The following is a 19,206-nucleotide window of genomic DNA, read 5'->3' on the forward strand; positions in this document are numbered from 1 at the left end:
CACTCTTTCTAGAGTCTCCACATCTTTTTTACATCGTGGCGACCAGAACTGAATGCGGTATTCCAAGTGTGGCCTTACCAAGGCATTATAAAGTGGTATTAACACTTCACGTGATCTTGATTCTATCCCTCTGTTGATGCAGCCTAGAACTGTGTTGGCTTTTTTGGCAGCTGCTGCACACTGCTGGCTCATATTTAAATGGCTGTCCACTAGAACTCCAAGATCCCTCTCACAGTTACTACTATTGAGCACGGTACCACCTATACTGTACCTGTGCATTTCGTTTTTGTTGCCTAAATGTAGAACCTTACTCTTTTCACCATTGAATTTCATTTTATTAGATAGTGCCCAATGTTCAAGTTTGTCAAGATCCTTCTGTATCTTAAGCCTATCTTCTGGAGCGTTGGCTATTCCTGCCAGCTTGGTGTCATCTGCAAATTTGATGAGTTCCCCATTTATTCCCTCATCCAAATCATTGATGAAGATGTTGAAGAGTACTGGGCCTAAAACAGAGCCTTGGGGTACTCCACTGCATACTTCCCTCCATGTAGATGCAGTTCCATTGAGGACTACACGTTGAGTGCGGTTTGGTCAGCCAGTTACGAATCCATCTGGTGGTGATTCTGTCTAACCCACATTTACTCTCCTAACGGGGAGTTTACTTACTTAACACTGATGATGAAATCCACTTATGTTACTTGAGGAACATATCAAATTGCTGAGCTAAAGTACCCTTATTCCAGGGAATGCAGCAAGATGTCTATAGAATATCATTAAAAAAAAGTCAACATGGTCAGTGGTGGAATTCAAAAATGCTGGCAACCGGTTCTCTGCCCGGATGCTGGGTGGGCGTAGCCATGGTGGGCGTGGCCTACTCAGCCTCCTGCACCATGGTGGGGTGAGGTATTTTCACCCTTCCCAGGATCCAAAGGTTTTTCTTGAGCCTCCTGGAGGGCAAAAGCGGCCTCCCCCAGGCTGTGAAGGTCATCTGAAGGTGGAAACAGGCCCATTTTTGGACTTCCAGAACTTCTGATAGGCCCATTTTCCCTCTCCAGGCTCTGGAGGCTTCCCCGAGCCTCCAGGAGGGTGAAAATGGCCAGTTCTGGGCTCCGGAAGCCAGAAAAGGGCCTATTTCCTGACTTCCAGGAAGTCCATTTTCACCCTCCCAGAGCCTCCACACAGGGCCTGCATTTACGTAGCATGATTAATGGGACATGTGGACACTCCTGGGAGGGAAAGGGCAGGGTGGGCAGGGCCAGCCAGTCCTTGCAACAACCGGTTCAGCGAACTGGATGCAAAATTAATATCCTGTTTGCCCGAACTGGTGCGAACCGGCTGAATCCCACTCCTGAACATGGTACAACTACAATGTGATCAGAACCCATCCCATTTTTATATGCATTATACAACACAGATAGAAACCCAGGCTTCTATGGTGCCACCAGAACCATTATCTTGACTTTTAAATCTGTATCCTGCAGATACTTCTGAAACCAGATATCATTAAAATCTCTAATATCTGCAGAATATCTAGAGCCATGAATTCCAATCATAGCACTGAAAGCCAATACTGGTCCACCAATGAAAAAGTCAATAGAAAGCATTGTCATACAGCCTCATTTCTAGAAATTATTACTGCATGATGTGGTAAAGAACACAAGCTTTGGTGGTTTAAAAAAGAGATTGGCTAAGTTCATGAAAAGAGCCTGTTTGGGGAGGTGGTTTAGGCACACAAGCTACAAACCAAGAGACATGAGCTCTGATCCCACTTTAGGAACAACAACAACAACAAAGGTAAAGGATTCTCTGTGGATTTCCCTCCGCCCATTGTTGCCGACTGTACATAGGTGGCAGTGCTCATCTCTGTTTCAAGGCCATTGAGCCAGGGCTGTTTGAAGACATTTCTGTGGTCATGTGGCCAGCATGACATCATGGAGCACAGTTACCTCCTCACTGCAGTGGTACCTATTTATCTACTTGCATGTTTCCAAACTGCTGGATTAGCTGGGGCAGGGACAGAAGCTCACCCTGTCATATGGTGCTTGGGTCTCGAACATGGGTTGCCAGCTTTTCCAGACAATAAGCCTCTTAACCACTGAATGACCACTGGGTTAAGACCAGTCTCTCTCTCTCTCTCTCTCTCTCTCTCTCTCTCTCTCTCTCTCTCTCTCTCTCTTTCTCTCTCTCTCTTTCTCTCTCTCCCTCCCTCCCTCCCTCCCTCTCTCCCTCTCCCTCTCCCTCTCCCTCTCTCTCTCTCCCTCCCTTCCTCCCTCCCTCTCTCTCTCGCTCTCTGTCCCCCCCCCCCCGCAGGAAGCAGGCAATAGCAAACCATTTCTGGAAAAAAGAAACATTACCAAGAAAACTGCAGGGACTTGTCGAAGCAGTCATCAGTAATTTTTAAAAAACTGATGCACACGAAAAAGGAGCAGGGTTATGGAGGACTATCAAGTCTTGAACATAAATGTTATCTTTATGTTGGGGAAATAATACCTCTAAATACCAATTGCAGAAGAACAATACTAGTATCTCAGCACCACCTGCATGTGATAAGCAAAAATAGTAGACTAAAATGGGTCTTGGCCCAATCTAACAGGACTATTTTTATGGTCCTATAAAGCAGCAGATGAAATGTATCTTACATCTTTGCTTATATTCTTGATTTAGCCTCATTTTTGCTTTTGATCTGCCAAGTTTAATATTAACACTCTTCAGTATTAGTCAAATTCTTTCAGGATACCTATTGAATGTGGTTCTAATCTCAAAACTCTGGGTCAATAGTGGACAGGTTATTCACCTTCAAGTAGGGAAGGATGAAAATGTTACAAGGAAATACGACAACATATCATCCTATACATGCTTACTTTGAAGTAACTCTCACAAAATTCAAGAAGACTTTATTTCCAAATAAATGTTCCTAGGAATCTTGCCAAATGAAAAATAAAGAAACTACAATCAAAATTTTGATTTAATGCTGATACAGAAGCAGCCTTTACATAAAGATTTTATTGCAGCTAATTTGTTAAGAGGGACAAAAAAACCCTAAACATGATACACACAAACACACAGACACAATCCTTCTGCCTTTTCCCCGGAAGTAATAGATTGATTACAGAAATAAATACCTTACTACCATCTTCTGATAGAGAGGATAATTAAATCTGTGGAAAATTCCACTCAACAATACTATAAACAATCAAGAGTGCTTGCTTAGAGAACCTGCTTTGCCCAGTCCATCTGCTGATTAGAGTTGTTGCTTTTTTTAGTCCTTTATTCACATTTCTAAGGTCCACTTTTTAAAAAGGAAATGACAAATAATATTTCTAAAGCACATAAACAGATGGCATTGCAGCAGGTGATCATTTAATTTAAAAAAAAAGTTTTACAGAGTGAGCAAACTGTCCAAAAGCTCAGGAAATAGTATGAATGTATATCTGGCAGCATACAGTGTTAGGAAAAACGGACTCAACTTTGCACTTGGAAGAAAGTTTTCAAGCCTATAGATTAACTCATGACCGTGAAGACAATTTCAACAAGAAGTTTAGGTTAGTCAATATATCCTGCTCCTAATATTCTTAACTGTTTAGATATTCAAGGCTGCTTTAGACAGCAGATACTGAATGGGGGGTCTAAGCAGCTTTCTCAAATGTCCTAAAAAGATTGAAGTTGGAGTTTAGAATTACTCTTGAGTCCATTTCTGTACGTGGAATTTGGGAGGATGCATAACCTTTCACTCTTTGCCTCGGGCAGTGAAATCATTTGGACCAACTTCACTCAATATTTGGCTTAGAATGGGGAGACTTGCTTATCTGAAGCACACTGTACAACATAGAATGACTCTGTAGACTAAAGCATCTCATACCAAGCTGCTTTTGAATATCATTTGCTAAGAAACATGTCAGAACTGTTTATATACCCTGTTTTCCTGAAAATAAAACCTCCCCGGATAATAAGCCCAATTGGGCTTTTGAGCGCATGCGCTAAAATAAGCCCTCCCCCGGAAATCAGCTCTCCCTGAAAATATTGCAACACAGCGGCAGCCATAAGGTGACCACACACGCTGCCTCCTGCATCTCAAAAATAATAAGACCTCCCCAAAAATAAGGCCAAGTGCTTATTTTTTTGGGGGGGGGGGTTCAAAAGAAAATAGGATCCTGTCTTATTTTCAGGGTATCACATTAGGTAGCCCTTGCTTACTGACTACCACATGTAGTGAAGTTCAAAAAAAAATCTTTTTCTTTTAATGATCCTGTAGTCCAGTGGTAGTCAACCTTTTTCTACCTACTGCCCACTAATGGATCTTTCTTGATGGGAAAATTTCCCTACTGCCCACCAGTTTTTGCACAAGTGCGGAATATTTTTTAGAAAGGAGTGCTTTTTCTTTTTATCTCCTTTTTTTAATCTTCCTTAGGGCTATGTACAAAAGTAAGGCTGAGCTAGTTAGCCCACTTATTATTATTAGCCAACAACAATTCTCTCCTGCCTTTTCTTTCTCCTTTTTTGCAACTGCTCTGCTCCGCTTCTGCTTGTCCCTGCTAACAGTTTCTACTCCTCCCTTTCTTCTTCCCACGTGTTTGCTTGTGCATGCGCTTGCGCTCGCCTGCCCACTCCCAGAAAAGGCGGTTTTAACCTCAGAAATCCCTAATGCACGCATTCTCGCGTGCGTTAGTTCAAAAGGAGGTTTTAACCTCCGAAATCCCCACCGCCCACCTGGAATCCTAAAACGCCCACTAGTGGGCGGTAGGGACCAGGTTGATGACCCATGCTGTAGTCCCTTGCATCAGAGTGGAGTCAGCGCAACTAAATGGAGTTTGAAAGTTTACTGGTCGGATGCCCTTCCTGACACCTATGCAAAGTTCACAGCAGACAATAACTCATTGCGTCCAGAGGAAGAAATATCTGCCTAGGACCAAACTCACAGTCTCCTGATTGTGAGGCAAGAGATACTCTAGGCTTCTAGGCCACTGTGCTGGTCAGTGAAATTCAAAATATAATGGTATAAAAAAAAAAAGACCCAAACATTGGCTTTGCAACTGAACCTTGTATTTATGACTTTTACAGTATCACACTGCCACAGGATCACCATTTGCATGATTATCAACTAGCTTCTGACAGGCAAAATTAATAGATTTTAATAGATTGAGGAAGTAAAATCACAACTTGAAGTCACATGATAGAACAGAATAATAATAGAGTTGGAAGGGACCTTGGAGGTCTTCAAGTCCAACCCCCTGCTTAGGAAGGAAACTCTGTACCACTTCAGACAAATGGTTATCCATGATGACTTACTCAATAATTATAGTGATTAATTTAACAACCCAATGGGAAGGAATGTCACATTATTTTTTCTGCTTAGCAACTACAATTCTAAACATCATCATCATTTTTATCATCACTATCACAATAATAGCAGCTTCTTCTTCATCATCATCATCATTAAAGATGCAGCCACTAAATTTGCACAACTGAACTAATTAATTGGATTCTGTAATTAGCAGTCTCTTCCCACCATCCACTGCATTGTTAAACCATTGTCTCTGACTTGAAAGTTCCTGATGTTGTCAGCATGAGCTAATGAAACTTTTTTTTAATCAATAGTTTTATTTTGTTTTGTAGAAAAATAGAGATTACCCAAGAAACCTATTGGGGTTTCTTCATTAAGAACATTTATGACTATTCGTGCAGAACTTAAAACTCTTGGATTTCTTTTTAAACCCTTCTCATCTAATCTGCTGTAAAAGAAATTATTGTCCGGATTATTACTTTCTCTCTTTTTTTTTCCAAAAAGAGAAGAATATATGATTTTAAATTCTCATGGGTTCTGTGACAGCATGGAATCACCCATGGCTCTCTGCTATCTAGGTAGGCATGCTGGTTCTTTTTCACTGATAGCAGAACCAGAGGGTAGAAGAAAATGCATATATATTTTTTCAAAGGAAAGGCAGATTGCTACTGTGTTAGGAAGGAGAAACGTGGACAATTAAACAAAAGGCATCTGGGAAGAAGGAAAGTGTCAAGGGCAAATCAAAATGCATTCCAGATATGGTTAGATACTTCAGATTTTCTATTTTTTTTGTAAAGAGATTTTATTTTATTTTTTACTCTCATACCCACATTTACAAGTATATATTCTTACAGTTATTATTCTTACCACATTTTAACACTTTTAAACATTCATTTTTCCATATAAAAAATTAAAATATATGATCGAGATTGCTTTGCTTTTACCATCCCATACACCAGGGGTGTCCAAACTTGGGAACTTTAAGACTTGTGGACTTCAACTCCTGGCTGGGGAATTCTGGGAGTTGAAGTCCACAAGTCTTAAAGTTCCCAAGTTTGGACACCCCTGCCATACACCTATTTTGTTTTGCTGCTACCCTACTTTCCTTTCCTTTTCTCCCTCCCTCCCTCCCTTCTCTACTTTCTTCTTTCCTCCTCCCCTTTCCCTTTCCTTCTTGCCTTTCCTCTCCCCTACTCCTCTCTACCTCTTCTCCTTCATATCCTCTCTCCCCCTCTTCCTATCCCTCCCAATCTTCCCAACCTTTCCTCTTTCTTCTTTCCCTCTCCTTCTCTCTCTTCTCCTCTCCTCTTTGCTAATTGTTATGGTTTCAGGGCAAAATTCTTGAAGAGAAGTGAAGTGAAGAAGATCCACTGAATAAGGGGAGATGCAGTGAGAGACGGTCCCTCTTGTGTTGCACCAAAGTTACGGAAGTCTTATCACAATGTAAGATATGCAACAAATATAAAGACATAAACATAGGACCCTTAAAATTCATACATGGTCTGTTCTCACAGTGGCCAACCAACATAATGATACTAGGCTCCCAGGAGATACCCTTCAACAACACTCACACTGCTATCAAAGCTAATAGCCAGTGAGCCCTATGACTTCCATAAATTGGTCCAACCTGGTTTTTAAGCCAACCATGCTTCCAGCCCCATATCACACAGTTTTTAATGGCCAGTCAGGGAAGTCCAGTCAGGTCCTCCTATCTTCAATTAGCCCCTAACTGAGGTAACAGCCAAAGCTGGACAATGATCCCCTGGCCATGACTTTCACTTGTTGATTCAACAGGAGCTACAAGTCCAGGATGACACCCAAAGTCATAAACCTTCTGCTTCAATGAGCAATGTAACTCTATCCAGAGGATAAAGGGGATGTATAGAGGAATCCCAATGCTTACAAATCCAGGAGAGGAAAAAAATGGAGAGTAAGAGAGGGAAAAAATGACTACATGCATAGACATAGATGAGATTATTGTCCTTCTGTGTTGCTTATCAGAGAGAATGGAATGGAATGGAATGGAATGGAACGGAACAGAACAGAACAGAACAGAACAGAATAGAATAGAATAGAATTCTTTATTGGCCAAGTATTGGACACACAAGGAATATGTCTCCGGTGCAGAAGCTCATACATGCAAACAACAAGTGATGTCATAGATCATAAATCATAAGATCATAACTCTTCATAAATCAAAAGATACAGACAGCAATTATAACATGTCAACAGGAGAAGGTTGTAGGAAAGATGAGAATATAAGATGAGAAATATAATAGCACTATAGCCTACTACATAGTTAAATATATTTAGGCATAAGACAGTGCCTAAAAGTAGAAGAGAAAGGAATTTTGATGCCTAATTAATTTCCCATGCCTGAAAAAGAAACTAAACAAGAAATATTGTTTGCTGTGCTAATACAGGAAAAATGACAACATAATCACAAGAAGATTCCTAGTGTGCTCTGAGTTGGATTATGCCCTTGTGGTAGATACAATGAATGTACACATAAAAATCACCTCAAAATACTTTACTGTACAATTTTACAGCAAATGTAGAACATGGGGAAATGGGTTCCTAAATGTGAGAAAAAGACTAGAGTTTATTTTCATGCTTACTATTACTTTGTCCTGCCTCTATGTTATATAGATAATAGTTAAGTTTCCCACAAAACGGCTTCCTAAAATGAAGATAGACACTTGATCAACTTGCAACAGGATGAGAAGGATAAAACCGCTCATTATATTAAAAAAATTCCATCTACTGGATATAATGCAGTCGCACAACAAATGCAGATTGTGCTATTTGTTTTGAGGATACAAAAGAAGTGTTTTGGAGAGAAGGCTAATTTGCAGCTATTTGGTAGCAATTTAATTGCACTTGTAGCTTGCTTCCTTTCGAAATAACACTAAACATAAACATAGCACAAGGTTACTTTGGATATGAAGAAATCAGAAATTCCCAAATGCTTCTTTTTTTTAAAAAAAAAAAGCTGACATTCGTAGCTTGAAATGCTAAACAAAGTGTGAAAATGTATTAGAAGAAGGAGCATAATGAGTCAACATCCAGATAAATATTTGCCATTTGCAAACACAGTGCAAATCAAGATCTTAATCAATCTGACAGCAACTCATAAGTTGGTGGAGTGTTCAACACTCCGAGACGAGCTGATTTTAAAAACTGAACACCATGTTAATGAAGTTTTAATTTTCCTTTTTATTGAGTGTCCCCTGAGCCTTGTTGAAAGATAAAAGTCAGAGTATCAGATTAGCGATGGCATCAAATCCATCAACGGCTGAAATGTTCTATGCCTGCCTGCCTGTATGCCTGCCTGCCTGCCTGTCAATAAATGTATCGATCTATTAACTAAACTGCATTGGAAGACAGGACAGAGATCATGTCAATCATTCAGTGACTAGGGCAGCTGCCCACATTATTAAGCAAAATGGAAATAAGTAATTATGATGGCCCATTTTGTACATCTGAATGCATGGACTGAATGGTGTTAGATATTAACATATATCGGGATAAGTCTTCCCTCTGGTCCGCTCCTACAGCGGGAAACAGGTATCCCTCTGATTGGTCGAGGGGCGTGCCCAATCCCTATAAAAGGGGAACCCTCCGACTACCAAACAAGCTGGATCACTATTATTACTAATAAAGAGCTGTTAAGTCACTTCGTGTCCGCAGTCTGTCTCTCGTTGCCCAGATCTAACATTGGCGACGAAGGTGGGATCGAGAGACAGATAGGACGAAGAACGATACCTCAAGAATCTCCGGATTTGATCCAGCCCAGGAATTCGGCAGCAATTCCGACAGCCATCTCAGATCACCGCAGCGCGGCAAATTCAAACAGAGAAGATGGCGATGCATGCTCCCCCCGCTCCTTTCGACCCAGCAAACGACGAATGGGAAGCCTTCATGATTCGTTTTGAGTGTTTCCTCGAAGCAAACGAATACACGGGGATCACCGATGCGAGGAAGAAAAACATCTTCCTCGGCTACTGCGGAAAAGAAGTCTTCAATATGGCCAGAGACCTCACCGCGCCTACTCCAATACAAGCAGTATCGTGGACAACGTTGCAACAGACTCTGCAAACTCATTACGCGCCAAAACCTTCCCGCCATGTCTGCCGCAAGGAATTCAACATGAGGACCCAGATGGCGGGAGAATCCATCAATCAATATGTTGCAGCCCTACGAAAAGCAGCAGCTCACTGCGAATACAGGGATTTGGAAGAGCACATCTTAGAGCGGCTCATCTGTGGGATAAGAGACATTTCGTTGCAAAAGAAGCTGTTGGCAAACCCGAGTTTAACCCTACAGACAGCGTTAAACGAAGCAAGAGCGTCAGAATCAGCAGAGAAATCATCGGTGACCATACAACGAGGGGCCAGCGTAAACCAGCCAGCACCTAGGCAAACCAGAGTTCACTACGAGGACACAAGCCCCGACTACGAGAATCCCGAGTTCGAGGACAGTCACCTAATGCAGAGCAGTCACGTGAGGCCTGGGGGGAGACCCGGATCCCGTTTGCCGCCCTGCGCAAGCTGCGGAGGGAATCACCCCAGGTCTACTTGCAGGTTCAGGAACGTTGTTTGTTCGCACTGCAACAAACTTGGGCACATCGCACGAGTGTGCCGGAGCGGAGTCCCTACCTCACGGCAGCCACCCATGTACCGCCAACAGAAGCCCAACCCAGGGGCTTGGCGAAATCAAAAAGGGCGCCCAGAGAGAAATCCACAAGTGTTTACCCAGAGAGAAAATTTCCAAAGAGCTGAACGAGCGTATTCCCAGAGAGATTACTCACAAGGAAGTGAGCGAGCGTATCCCCAGAGAGAATACACACAAAGAGCTGAAAGAGCGTTCTATCAAGACGCTCAACGAGAGTATTTTCAGGATGTTGACGATGAGATAGAGTTGACCCAGAGAGAGGAGTTGCGAACGTATCTCACCACAATACATCAGGTCCGCCCTAAGCGGCCAAAAAGGCTGAGAGTCACAGTCCTCTTGGAGGGCTCACCCTGCGAGCTAGAAGTTGACACAGGATCGACCCTGACGATCATTTCATGGGCATCCATGAAACAGGCTATTCCTAGCCTCAGAAAGAGCCAACTACACGCTCCAGACGTCCTTCTACGAGACTACCAGGGGAACCAAGTCCCCATCGTGGGCCAAGGCACATTCCACATCCATTTCAAGGACATCGAAGCCCAGCTGCCCGTGACCATCGCCAGCGCGCCATTGCAGAACCTTCTGGGGCTTGATTGGTTTGAAGCCCTGGGGTTAGAAGTCACCGGGATCAACGCCGTAAGAAACAGCAGCGCTGAACAGATTTTTAAGGAATTCGAGGATGTGTTCAGCCCCGGTCTGGGTAAGTATGTGGGTAAACCAATATCATTCAATTTAGACCCTAAAGTGGCGCCAATCCGACTTAAACCGAGACGAGTGCCTTTTGCACTCCGCCCTAAAATAGACAAAGAGATAGATAAGTTAGTGGAGCAAGGAATCCTTGAGCCGGTAGATCACGCGCGCTGGGAAACGCCCATCGTGACCCCAGTCAAGCCAGACGGATCAGTCCGCATCTGCGCGGACTATAAGTGCACAATTAATGTCGCGCTACAACAGAGCGCATATCCTGTGCCAGTAGTACAGCACTTATTGCACTCGTTGGGGCCAGGAAGGGTATTCGCAAAGTTAGACATGGCACAAGCTTACCAGCAACTGCCAGTTGATAGCGCCACAGCGGAGGCCCAAACGATAGTGACGCATAGAGGAGCATTCAAATGCAACCGGCTACAATTCGGCGTTAGCATTGCCCCAGGATTGTTCCAGAGCGTCATGGAACGACTGTTGCAAGGGATACCAGGAGTCGTCCCCTATTTTGACGACATCTTGGTGTCAGCTGCAAACGAGGAGCAATTAAACAAAAGAGTCAGATCTGTTTTGGCCAGAATCAGAGAAAAGGGTCTCCGCCTTAAAAAAGAAAAATGCCAAATTAACGTGCCTAGCGTAGAATTCCTGGGTTATAGAATCGATGGTCAGGGAATACACCCCACTTCAAAGAAAATTAAGGCGATCCAGGACGCCCCCACACCACGAAATCAGACCGAGTTGCAGGCCTTCCTCGGATTACTTAACTTCTACAGCGTTTTTCTGAGACAGAAGGCGACCGTTGCTGAGCCACTACACCGTCTACTCCAGAGGAACGCACCATGGAAATGGGGACGATCCGAAGCTGCAGCTTTCGCCGGAGTAAAGCGTCTACTCACCACTGACTCATTGCTTGTTCAATACAGCCAGACCCTACCGCTGGTATTGACCTGCGACGCATCACCTTTCGGAGTTGGAGCAGTCCTCAGCCACCGGATGCCCGACGGAAAAGAAGCACCCATCGCGTTCTACTCCTGAACTCTTTCATCGGCCGAAAGAAATTACAGCCAAATGGACAGGGAAGCGCTGGCTGCCGTCGCGGGAGTAAAGCGTTTCCACGAATACCTCTACGGCCGCGATTTTGAACTGATCACAGATCATAAACCGCTGTTGGGACTTTTGGCGGGAAACCGCCCCACTCCGGTCTCCCTTTCTCCTCGCATGACCAGGTGGACTGTTTTCCTGGCTGCATATTCATACAAATTGATACATCGACCGGGCTCCACTCTTGGACACGCAGACGCACTCAGCCGTTGCCCATTACCTGACATTCTGCCAGACCCCACTCCAGAAGCACCGGTATTGCTCATTGACTGTTTGGATTCGGGACCGGTTTCTTCCTACGATGTTGCAAGGTTCTCCTCTAAAGACAATTTAATAAAACAAGTTCAAACTTGGGTTTGGAGGGGGTGGCCAAAGGGAAATGTGGGCCCGGAATTCAAAATGTTTTGGTCGAAACGGGACGAGCTCTCAGTACTACAAGGATGTTTGTTGTGGGGGGATCGAGTTGTTATTCCGCATGCTTTACGTAAAAACGTATTAGATGCTTTACATATGGGTCATCCGGGGATTGTTAGAATGAAGGCGTTAGCAAGAAGTTACGTGTGGTGGCCAAACATGGACAAAGAAATAGAGGAGTGGGTGACCACTTGTGACCCATGCCAGGAATCGAGACCAGCACCCCCGGAAGCGCCCGCCACAGAATGGGAGAAACCCAAAGCACCCTGGTCGCGAATACACATCGACTTCGCAGGGCCATTCCAAGGTCAGACCTTCCTTATAGTTGTGGACGCATACTCAAAGTGGCTAGATGTAGTCCTAATGACTTCAACCACGGCAGAGGCAGTCATAAAGGTTCTACGGCGACTCTTCGCCACCCATGGCCTGCCAGATCTCCTCGTATCCGATAACGGGCCCCAATTCACGGCCATGCACTTTGAAACATTTTTAGCAGGGTTGGGAATCCGGCATGCCCTCATCGCGCCATTCCACCCAGCATCAAACGGACAGGCGGAGAGAATGGTGCGATTCGCAAAAGAGGCCCTCGCCAGGATGGGTCCAGGTGATTGGCAAACACGCATTGACCATTACCTCCTCATTCAACACATTACCCCGAGCGCAACGACGGGTAGGAGCCCCGCTGAACTACTCATGGGCCGTCGCCTACGATCTCACCTAGACCGGCTCCATCCGAATTACTCTGCCACGGCTCCCCCAGACTCTACAAGTAAGGTCCGGTTTTTCAGAGTAGGGGATTCAGTATACGCTCACAACTACACGGGGGGAACATTATGGATGCCGGCAAAGGTCATAGGCATCACGGGCCCACGATCGTATTTGCTAGAGCTAGAAGATGGGCGGAATTGGAAAAGGCACATCGATCAACTGCGGGGTCGCCTAGCACACTCCAACCTTCGCAATGAAGACGAAAGCTTCCTGTCTACAGAAAGTCAGCCACAAGAAAACCCCATCATAGGAAACAACGACGCCGGCGAGCCAAGCGTGGAACAAGACAACACGCACGTAGCAGAGCAACCCCCAGACAACGCAGCCGAACAAACTCCTGAATGCCCGAGCAACGAAGGCACAAGACCTCCAGAACGGGAAATAGGAAAAGCACCCGATCCTGCAACTACTTCAAACCAACCCGCACCCAGTCCTGCAACCACTTCAGGCCAACCCGAACTACGGCGTTCCTCCCGAGCAAGACAAACACCCACCTACCTAAAAGATTATGTTACCTACCGCAACGTCCCATCTAGGAGGGGAGGGGTGTTAGATATTAACATATATCGGGATAAGTCTTCCCTCTGGTCCGCTCCTACAGCGGGAAACAGGTATCCCTCTGATTGGTCGAGGGGCGTGCCCAATCCCTATAAAAGGGGAACCCTCCGACTACCAAACAAGCTGGATCACTATTATTACTAATAAAGAGCTGTTAAGTCACTTCGTGTCCGCAGTCTGTCTCTCGTTGCCCAGATCTAACAAATGTGTGACTAAGAATTAGTTCATTTTTATTTAGTTAAAACGTTGTCTTGCAAAATGCCACTAACTTAGAAAAAGGAGAAAATTCCTGACAGTTAGAGCAATTAATCAGTGGAACAACTTGCCTCCAGAAGTTGTGAATGCTCCAACACTGGATGTTTTTAAGAAAATGTTGGGTAAGCATTTGTATGAAATGGTGTAGGGCTTCCTGCCTAAGCAGGGGGCTGGACTAGAAGACCTCCAAGGTCCCTTTCAACTCTGTTTTCTATTCTATTCAAGAATAAATTGCACATACCTTCTGCTGAGAATTCTTTTTAAAAAAGAATAGCCAATAGAAGATTTAGTAAGGATGGTGAAAGGGAAAAGACATAAATCAAGGCAAGATAGGAATCAGCCCTGGAAATAACAGATTCACAGTAGTAGAGTTTTCTGCCAAATCCAGGAAAATCTTATAACGTGTTAGCAGGGAAAGGCTCTAATTTTGTTAGGTGTATGTTTGTCCTTAGAACTGGTGCAATTAGAACCTATGAAAACTTATTCAGAACATTATTTATTTATTTGTATCCTGTATTTATTTATTTTTACAAACAACTCAAGGTAGCACACATATCGAATATTCTTCTTCTTCCTATTTAACCAACAACAGCAATCCAGTGGGGCTGGAAGAGAGTGACTGGCCCCAGGGGACAGCCAGCTGGCTTTCACCGCTAAAGGGAACTCACAGATCTCCCACTTTCTAACCTGCTGCCTTAACCACTATGGGTATTGTTCTACACCTACCTTAGCCATACTATTAATGATAAAATCCCTTTTCATGCAAAGGTTTCAAAATCCCTGTGCTGAAATTTGTGTGTATTCCATTTATATGCAGTGTGCCCTACATGAATCCATCTAATATAGTCACCCAACAGGGAGATGGGATGCATAATCACGTAATAAATAAATAAATTGACAGACTTGAACATTGGGCACTATCTAACAAAATGAAATCCAATGGTGCAAAAAGCAAGAAAACCAAAATGCACAGGTACAGTATAGGTGGTATCTTGCTCAATAGTAGTATTGAGTATGTGAGAGGGATCTTGGACTCCTAGTGGACAACCATTTAAATAGGAGCCAACAGTGTGCAGCAGCTGCCCAAAAAAGCCAACACAGTTCTAGGCTGCATCAACAGAGGGATAGAATAAAGATCACGTGAAGTGTTAATACCACTTTATAATGCCTTGGTAAGGCCACACTTGGAATACTGCATTCAGTTCTGGTCGCCACGATGTAAAAAAGGTGTGGAGACTCTAGAAAGAGTGCAGAGAAGAGCAACAAAGATGATTAGGGGATTGGAGGCTAAAACATATGAAGAACGGTTGCAGGAACTGGGTATGTCTAGTTTAATAGAAAGAAGGACTAGGGGAGACATGATAGCATTGTTCCGATATCTCAGGGGCTGCCACAAAGAAGAAGATCAAGCTATTCTCAAAGCACCTGAAGATAGGATATGAAGCAATGGGTGGAAACTAATCACGGAGAGAAGCAACTTAGAACTAAGGAGAAATGTCCTGACAGTTAGAACAATTAATCAATGGAACAATTTGCCTCCAGAAGTTGTGAATGCTCCAACACTGGAAGTTTTTAAGAAGTTGCTGGATAACCATTTGTCTGAAGTGGTGTAGAGATTCCTGCCTAAGCAGGGGGTTGGACTAGAAGACCTCCAAGGTCCCTTCCGGCTGTATTCTATTCTACTCTGTTATTCTCTTCTAAATCATCAATCTAAGAGATTGGTATTCGTTTATCCTGCTTTCTCATAATACATTTCAATATCCACTTATTGTATAGTTTTAGTATATATTGTCTAAAGCACTCTAGGAATCATTAGAAGGAAGCATATGCAAAAGATTCAGGGATTTAAATGTGGATGGTTGGCTACATTTAAAAGGTCTGCATGCACACTTGAAACCTGTTTAAAATAAAAGTCAGTGATCCATAACATCAGAAAGCCGCAAAACTACCCCCTTGAGGTTGCAGTTGATTCTGTTTCTCTATGCCATAGCTCAATTTTATCTTACAAGCTTTAACTAGAAAAGACAGAGAGGCAACGGACTTTGTCTTATCACTGGATTTGAATTGTGACCATACTCCTATTTATTCGAGATATCTCCTGAGAACATCATTTTCCCCACCTTTACACCAAAGGATCATAAGAGTTAAAGCATGCAAGCAACCATAATGTTTCTACAGGAGGATTAGTTTAATAGCCTATATGTTAAAGTGAATAACTTGCATATTCGTTAGCAGAAATAGACCATATGCTGGAGAAATCATTGGATCTGCTTCACTGGGGGGGAAAAATCAGCAATCCTCTACAATTAAAAGGCCTCAGCAGTTAGAAAACCTTTAAAGCCAATCCAACAGTTATCAAATGAACTTTTAATGATACCTTCACCATCTGGGAGACAGACCTTCAATGACAGGCAGGTTTGCATATAATAGAAATATTCATTTTAATATATTCTAAAAATCTACAGCGATCTTAACATTTCTTAGAATCAGTATTTTATAAAGCCATGGGGGTGGGGTGGGCAGGGGGGTTGGAATGTCTGCAGAAGTAGAATTCACTTGGGTTGCCATCTGATTAATTAATTAGTCAGTTAAAAGAATATTTTTATCGTCCAATCTGTGGCTCTGGAGCCGCATGTGGCTCTTTCATCTCTCTGCTGCAGCTCCCTGTCGCTGTCGGCTCCACAATTGATAGGGCTTTTGGTTAGGACAGGCAGAGGAAAAAGGATGCTATGCTAAGGAGGAGACTCTATGGTGGGGGAACCAGACTTCCGGCCGATTTCAGAATTGAATGGGGAGCTTCCAGTTAGGACCTTTGTGGCTGCTCTTTGAGTGTTGGTCTAATTCTAGGATGTCCAAACTTGGGAACTTTAAGACTTGTGGACTTCAACTCCCAGAATTCTGGGAGTTGAAGTCCACAAGTCTTAAAGTTCCCAAGTTTGGACACCCCTGGTCTAATTGTTTACCTCTAAAAAGCCGTTAAAGCATTAGCATTTCCATTGTTGGGAGCTATATTGCAATTGGTCCTTATACTTGTAGTCCTTTCAGTTCTGTTTATCTCCCATAAAATGTGAACAAATACATTTTGTACTGTCCCATTATATGTCTATATCTATGTCGGGGGTGCGATGCCTCAGTAGATGAAGACACTGAGCTTGTCAGCTGGAGAGCTAACAGGCCAAGTTTGAGATCCGAGTTCCATGCAGCAGGGTGAATTTCCATTACTTGCCCGAACTCCTAACCACTTAACAGTTCAACATCATGCAAATGCAAGTAGATTAATAGGTACCACTTCAGTGGAAAGATAAGATAGTTCCATGTGCTGGCCACATGTTCAAATTGCCTTCAGGCAGTGCTGGCTCCCTTGGTCAAGAAACAGAGATGAGCAACATGCCCTAGAGTTGACTACAACTGACAGGGAAACATTTATCTTATGTGTATGTGTATTTCCAGCACTATGATACAATCTTCCACAAGTGAAAAAGTGTGTGCATTTGTCGGTCACCTTCAATCCCAAAAGGATAAATTTATAATATTGGCAAGCTTTATAAAAGGACTAAATGCATATTCAAGTCAGCTTATTAAAACTCCAGCAGCAATGCCAATTTTAATATTGTTTTCTTTTCGGAATGATTTTGATATGTCAGCTACAAAAATTCCACTTTGATGTTGTGATTGAAAGCTTATTTTGTAACTTTATTATTTCAGTTTAGTTTATTATAAGATTTTGAGGCTATCCCACTACTCTACAACGCTGAATGGCTTACAGATTAAAAATAGCATAAAAATACAAAGCTATTTTTTTTATGAAGAAATATCAGCAATTCTGTATGTTGGCTCAGAATTTAAAACTGTTTCTTGCAAGTCCCAATTAATACCACAACTTGTGCAGCAGGGACTTGAAAATTATCAGCTACATTACAGTCCCTCCTGAAAATGTTTTGTTCTGCTAGATCTAACCAAAATCTTTTGAAAAGGCTATCCATCCAGATAGGCGAGAAAGTGAGAATCGTCTCTATAATTGATCCTTAGCCAGCTAGATTTTAAATATATGCTGCCCTTGAACATGGAAGCTTAATTAACTCTCTTAGTTTTCATAATTAAGAGCTACTGTCTTAATCCCTTTCAAAACTCTATTCTGGGGCCTAGAATAGAATTAGAAAATGTTTAGGAGATAGAATTTTAATAGTTAATATAGAAACAATGTTTACTATTATTTTGAATATACATTTTTTATACATGCTACAGTGATCATACATGGCTAAGATGCTGAGCTTGTCGATCAGAAAGATCGGCAGTTCGGTGGCTTGAATCCCTAGTGCCGCATAACAGAGTGAGCTCCCGTTCCTTGTCCCAGCTTCTGCCAACCTAGCAGTTCGAAAGCATGTAAAAATACAAATAGAAAAATAGGAACCACCTTTGATGGGAAGTAAGTAACAGCGTTCCATGTGCCTTCAGCATTTAGTAATGCCAGCCACATGACCACGGAGATGTCTTTGGACAACACTGGCTCTTCGGCTTTGAAACTCCCCCTAGAGTTGGGAACAACTAGCACATATGTGCAAGGGGAACCTTTACCTTTATAGTGATCATTCCAGAATACCCTAGCAGAGAAACATTTCTGAATATTTTCCCACTATTCATTCTCTCTCTCTCTTTCTCTCTCTTTCTCTCTCTCTCTCTCTCTCTCTCCCTCTCCCTCTCTCCCTCTCCCTCCCTCCCTGTATTTATTTATTTGTTTGTTTGCTTGTTTGTTATACTATAGATATTTCCTACAAGATAACTCAGGGGAGCCTTACAGATTATACAAAGACAAATAGAATAATTATAAAATGTAAACTATGCAAATTAAAATCTATGAATTGTCTATGACAATTCACTATGGCCAACCCACCACAGCCAACTCACTGCAGGACAAAAGTTACACTAATATTAAAGAAATAGTGCAATAGAATCATTAAAGAAAGGATACAAAAGGAGAGACAGAATGAAATGCGAATGGCAGAAATTAACATAATTTGAAATTCATTTTAAATAATTAAATAGAATTGCTCAATTGTCCCGCCCGCGAGTTGTCCTATGGTGAGTTGGCTGTGGTGAGTTTTCCTGCAGCGAGTTAGCCATGGCAAGTTGGCCATGGAGAGTTGGCCACAGCGAGTTGGCTGTAGCAAGTCATCCCAGTCTATGGTGAATGAGAGCTTCTTCCCTGTGAATCATCTCTAGTGGTAAGTGCCCCCTTGTGACTACTTCGATTTTGATGAGAGATAACTTACTTTCAGGTGCTTTCCAGGAGCAAATAATTTATGAGACCTTTGTACAGGGAGGTGTCTTTATTTACGAGATAGCTAAAAAATTTCTTGTCATTGATTCTATAATCAGCTTTCCAGCAGCCTATAGAGACCAAGGCCTCCTCCTATGTCGATTCTATTTCAAGAAATCAAGAGGAATATTTATTT

General features: G+C 42.8%; 1 protein-coding gene across 4 annotated transcripts in view; it reads right to left on the reverse strand.

The window, feature by feature from the left end:
* Nucleotides 1-19,206, reverse strand: part of NAALADL2 (N-acetylated alpha-linked acidic dipeptidase like 2) — a 706,416-nt gene that overhangs the window by 511,961 nt on the left and 175,249 nt on the right. The window lies entirely within an intron of this gene.

The sequence above is a fragment of the Natrix helvetica genome, assembly GCF_964273705.1.
Source record: "Natrix helvetica genome assembly, chromosome: 5".
NCBI classification, from domain to species: domain Eukaryota; kingdom Metazoa; phylum Chordata; class Lepidosauria; order Squamata; family Natricidae; genus Natrix; species Natrix helvetica.